We start from the raw sequence: 6000 nt of genomic DNA, 5'->3' as shown, positions 1-6000 counted from the left end.
GGCAAGGGGCTGTGCTGCAGAATGGATGTGCCCCTGCCAGAGAAGGACCTGGCTGGTCATGGCTGACAGGGACTGCCCACCCAGGAAGGACCTGGCGGGGGCAGGTGTGAAGGGTGGGAGTGGAGGGCACTGAAGAGAACTAAGTTGGCTGCAGGCAAAGTGTCCCATGCACATTCACAATAACTTGGGAGAGGCTGCTCTTCTCAGCATTATTTCATCCTGTGTAATTGGTGTCATGAGGAAGGTACCAGCTGCCAGAGGTGTGTGGGGAGAGGGAATGTAAAGGCGCTGACAGAGGGCATCTGTGGCATCTTCCCTTACACTACCAAAATGCTCAGTGTCAAGCAAAGGAGAGAAAGAGCAGCAGTGACCCGGAGATGTGTGTGATCATGGCACTGGCACCCCTGAGCTGGCACCCAGGGGATGGACAAGGACTCATTTGGCAGCACCTTGCACAGCTTAACTGCAGCAAACCGCTTCCAGCATGAGCCCTGAAACCCCATTCTAGAAATGTTTTGACTCAGAACCAAGAGGCTTTTCCAGCTCTGCTATGAGTTCAGTTTCTCGATTGATATCCTTCTTGGCTCCCTAAGCTTTCATATGGCAGCAGGACTGGGCTTCCAAGCTATAGCCAAATCACCTGACTGCATAAAAAAGAAGAGATAGATGGAAAGTAAAGGCGGAAATAAATTTGGGATGATATTTTCCCTCATAAGGAATTGGGACAATTTATTTTCTCCACAAATCTTTGTTGCTTAAAGTATTGAGCAACTCATCTTAAACCAATGAGAAAAATTAACACAAAAAGTAGTGAAACAAGACTCTCCAGACTGGTGCAACTAGCTCTTCTGGAGTGGACTGCCCCAATACAGGCACGTAGCCCTCCAGCCTTTTCCACTCTGATTTCTGTATGTACGCAGTTTTACACATTATATTCCCAGATCTGATCCCAGGCTGGGGATGCTAGAAACTCATCTACAGGAAACATACTGTAAGCGTTGGAGCTCTTTGCCATCATATCTAGCATTGGGAGCTGAAACGAAGCTCCTTGCAAACAGAACAACCTGCTGCCTGGACCCAGCACTCACTCTCCTCTTCGAGGAGCAGAGGGTGGACAGAGTGAAGTGACAGGGGTTGGCTGACAAGGTCATTTACTGAAGAAGCTAAGAAGTTATCTCATGACTTGTGAATGCTGATCTTATGCCCTTTACACAACTCAATGAGACTTAAAATTATATGCTGTGGAGAGTGAAGATCATAAGTAAAAGGGAGGGCTCCTCAGATAATGGCATTCCAGTAAGCTTACAAATATGCCTCATTTGGGAACATATTACATTACAATTTTGGACTTGCCAAATTATCTTCTGTTCTATTTATTAGCAGCAGCCTTGTATCAGACTCATATTTTAAGTTCTCAATTTCTACAACTTTTGTTTTACCTCAAAAAAATAATATTTTCTTTAGCCCCTTCATCTCAATGCTCTTACCACCCAGGAATCAGAATTGACCAAGGACATCAGGAAAAACCCTGACATATCCTGACATTTTCTCCCAGCTGCCCAACTGAGGAACCACTAATTCTGCAGCACCACAATCAGCCCCATAGCAAGAGGTTCACCTTCGTTGGCACTGTCCAGCTTCAGGATCATGCTTCAAAGGTCAACTTTTTAGTCTCAGGAAAACACTGGCCAAACAAAAGCGAGATTTTACACACAGAATTATATCAAGGACACCAAGTACGGTGAAACAGATTCATTATGATGGTACACGTAGAAAGGTCTCAATTATCCAGCCAACCCAGTTTCATCAAAGTGCTCTGAGATCCTGCTTAGGATTTCAGATGTGTTATGAGGAGCAGTTGCTGCTCCAGGACACGTTTCAGTCTGGGCAGGACCAGGTCCTGAGAGCTCCCGGTGTGTGTTTCAAAGAAATCAGCCTTGGCTTAGGTATCCAAGTTGGCAGTTGTAAATATTTATTCATTAAAGAAAGTTCTTGTTTGCTCTTGGTGCAGCTCCATAGCCTTGTAAAGACTCACAAACAAGGGAAATGTATGGGCAGTGAAGGGGAGGGAGGCATTTCTTTCCTTTCCTTGTAAGTTAAATAAAAATTACAAAACCAGCTTGCCTTGTGGAAAATAAACTTGTCCAGTTTTGTATACATGTGTTTACTGTACAAACTTTCAGTGACTCAGATGTGAAATGTGCCTCAGGTTTGTTATGAGTTTTGTTTAGTTTTCTAACTATCCCTGAGAAAACATAGGCCACAGTTCAGGCTGATGTCTATCCCATCCAGTAGATTGCAGAGGATGCACAGTAAAACCCCAATCCTGTGAGTGTTTGTGCACGCATGAATAGACCTGCATTCACTGCGCTTTTTCATGCATGTAATCATCCACAGGATAAGGGCCTCAGGCACAGTGAAGAACTTGAGTTCCTACATTTACTCGGGGTTGGAATTTGTTGCATTATTTTGACATAAACTGTTCATCTGATTTCAGAACTCACTGCTGCATTCATGCCAGTATTCCCAGCTAGGCAGGACTGATTTTAATCAAGCTCTAAGAGACCACTTTTCCTTTCCTGTCAGCATTGATCTCCATCAGATCCAATGTGCCTCCTTTTTAATCATCTTGCTTCTCCCGCAGCTCTCTGATTAGGTCACATTTCAATTTGTGCCCACAGGGTTGCTCCCATGTTAGTGTCTGGCAACATTACAAACACAATTTCTTGGCGTTCGTGATTGAACTGGGTCAAAGACCCCCAGGAAACTTCAGAGAGTTGTAAACTTTTTCATGGGTTTGAGCTTTCTGCTTCCTTGTGATGCATAAAGAAGATCTACAATATGGCTGTTAAGGTGCATTTGATTTGTTTGAAACTACAGGGAACTAAGTGTCTCTCATTTTGCTTGCCTGGAAAAATTTATTGTGACTTCAGATGCCTTAATTGAGCACCTCAGAGTGTTGACCTTCAGCAGCAGTCCCACCTATTCCCCACATCCCTCAGTCACTGAGATTAAAAATGTGTGGTATTAAAAAAAAACAAAAACCAACCTCCTCAGCATTTGGTAGTCCACAGTCCCTTGAATCATGTAGCTGATTTCACTCATTCAGTAGCTAGCAGGGATAGGGAGAAAGGTACCCTCTGGACCCACCTGATGTCAGTCTGGGGATTTGGGATGGACCCAAGAAGCCACAAGTTAGTAGCACCAAGCAGCTTGGGAGTTAAGACTTGGATCATATTTTCATTTTGGGGCTTCTGACCTTTTTTTTTTTTGTTTGTGATGAGAACCCCCCCTTGGTGAAATAAATCTTCACCTCAAGTTAGCTCATGGTCACCTGAGTGAGGCTGTCAAAGATGGGGCATTTAGCTGGAGGTCCAGATGTCAGAGGGAATCATAGAATCATTTAGGTTGGAAAAGATCTTGAGGATCATTGAGTCCAACTGTTAACCCAGCACTGCCCAGTTCACCACTAAACCTCCAGGGATGGTGACTCAACCATTTCCCTGGGCAGCCTGTTTCAATGCTTGACAACCTTTTCAGTGAAAAATTTTTTCCTACATTCCAATCTCAACCTCCCCTGGTGCAACGTGAAGCCATTTCTTCTTGTCCTATCACTTGTTACCTCAGAGAAGAGACCAATTCCCACCTTGCTACACCCTCCTATCAGGCAGTGGTAGAGGGCAATGAGGTCTCCCCTGAGCCTCCTTTTCTCCAGATGAAGTACCCCCAGTTCCCTCGGCTGCTCATCATCAGGCTTATGCTCTACTCCCTTCACCAGTTTCATTGCCCTTCTTTGGACACAGGAAGAAACATATGGGGGTTTCTTTCCATCCTAGCAGGGACAGCAAGGAGGTCACTATTACTAAACCCTGGGATGTTGAGAGGAGATCTCTTTGACAGGCGTATGATTATGTTAGGACCTCCATTCCCTGCCAGGCACAGGAAATGCAAAGATACCCAACACCTCAGGGCAAAGTCCTGAGCAACACTTGTACTGCACACACACATTTCAGTCACTTGTCTGTGAACAGAAATACAGGAAAACTACAATCCAGTTTCATGGGCTCTTGGTAGCATGCTGTTTATTGTTCCCAGAGGAACAATAAGGATTCTTAAAAGCAGATGGACTCAGACACTGATGATTTGCTGTAGAAGCAAAACAATGGGCCAGATTTTTTAAAAATAGAAAATATATCCATTACACAAGTAAACCCCACTCTCTTCTATGCACAAAGTGGGACAAGATGTACAACGTTTTGCAGCAACTTTTGATGAAACTGAGTAAAGGGTTTTCCTGACACAGTAATCATGGAAAAATCAAACATGAGCGAGGACTTGAAAATTAATATAAGCACAGAATCACAAAATGGTTGATGTTGGACAGGGCCCCTGGTCAAACCCCCCTGCTCAAACAGGGTCACCTACAACAAGTTGTCCAAGTCTGTGTCCAGACATCTTTTTAGTATCTCCAAGGATGGAGAATCCACCATTTCCCTGGGAAACTATACCAGTGCTCGTTCATTCTCACAGTGAAAAGGTATCTCTTGATGAACAGGAGGAACCTGTTATGTTTCAGTCAGTGCCCTCTGGTCCTGTCACTGAGAGCCACTGAAAAGAGTCTGGCTCCATTTTCTCTGCACCCTCCCTTCATGTATTTATACACATTAATAAGATCACAGCCTCCCCTAGTTTTCTCCTGATTATACAGTCCCAGATCCCATATCCTTTCCTCAGAGAAGAGATGCTCCAGTCCCTTAATCATCTTTGTGGCCTTTCACTGGACTCTGTCTATGTCTTTGTTGCACTGAGCACCCAGAACAAGGCACAGCACTCCGGATGTGGCCTCACCAGTGCTGAGTGGAAGGATCACTCCCTCAGCCTGCTGGCAGTGCTTCATCTCATGCAGGACATGAGAGGACATGCAGGAAATGCAGGACACGCAGGACACCACTGGCCTGTTCTGCTGCAAGGGCACATTGCTCACTCAAATTCAACTTGGTGTCCACCAGGACCACCCGGTCCTTTACTGCCAACCTGCTTTCCAGTGGGGTGACCCTCAGCACGTACTGGCACCGAGGATTGTTTCTTCCCAAGTGAGGGGTTTAACGTTTCCCCATGTTGAATTTCATGAGGTTCCTTTCATCACATTTCTCCAGTCTGTTGTGTCCCTCTGGATGGCAGCACCACCCTCTGCAATATCAACCACTCCTCCCAGGTTTGTGTTATCAGCAAATTTGCTGAGGGTGCACTCTGCCTCATCATCCAGATCATCCAACAAGGACTGCATTCAGTGTTGACTCCTGGGGAATACTGTCAGTTATTGGCCTCCAACCAGACTTCGTGCCACTGATCACAACTCTCTGGGCCCTGCCAGTCAGCCAGTTTGCAATCCAACTCTGCTCATTCAGCCCACACATCAACAGTGTCAAAGGCTCTGCTGAAGCCCAGGTAGACAGCATCCACTGCTCTCCTCTCATTTACCAGGCCAGTCATTTCATTGTAGAAGTTAATCAAGTTGATCAAACATGACTTCCCCTTCATGAAGCCATGCTGACTACTTCTGATGATTTTCTTCTCCCAAATACTCCACCACCTTCCCAGGGATCAAGAAAAGGCTGACTGACCTGTGGTTCTCCTTTGTGTCATATTCTCTTTCATGCTGGCATGAGTCCTCCTTCATGTCATATTCTTGAAGGTAGGCATGGCGTTTGCTTTCCTCCAGTCTTTGGGTATTTCTCAAGTTGCCATGATCAAAGATTATCAAGACTGGCCTTGCAAGGACTTTTGCCAGCTTCCTCAGCACTCATGGGTGCGTCTCAGTGAGGCACAGTAAAATCAGAGGCAAAAAGGCATTTAGTACTTTGGCCTTTCCCATATCCTGTGTAACCAGATCCCCCATCTCATTCAGCAGTGGGCCCACATTTTCTCTAGACTTCCATTTGTCACCGAAGTACCCGAAGAAGCCCTTCTTGTTGTTTATAGCATCCCTGGCCAGATTCA

This window comes from Manacus vitellinus, unplaced genomic scaffold, assembly GCF_001715985.3.
Source record: "Manacus vitellinus isolate BGI_N305 unplaced genomic scaffold, ASM171598v3 scaffold_3_pilon, whole genome shotgun sequence".
In the NCBI taxonomy this organism is placed as follows: Eukaryota; Metazoa; Chordata; class Aves; order Passeriformes; family Pipridae; genus Manacus; species Manacus vitellinus.
This window is presented reverse-complemented; position numbering follows the sequence as displayed.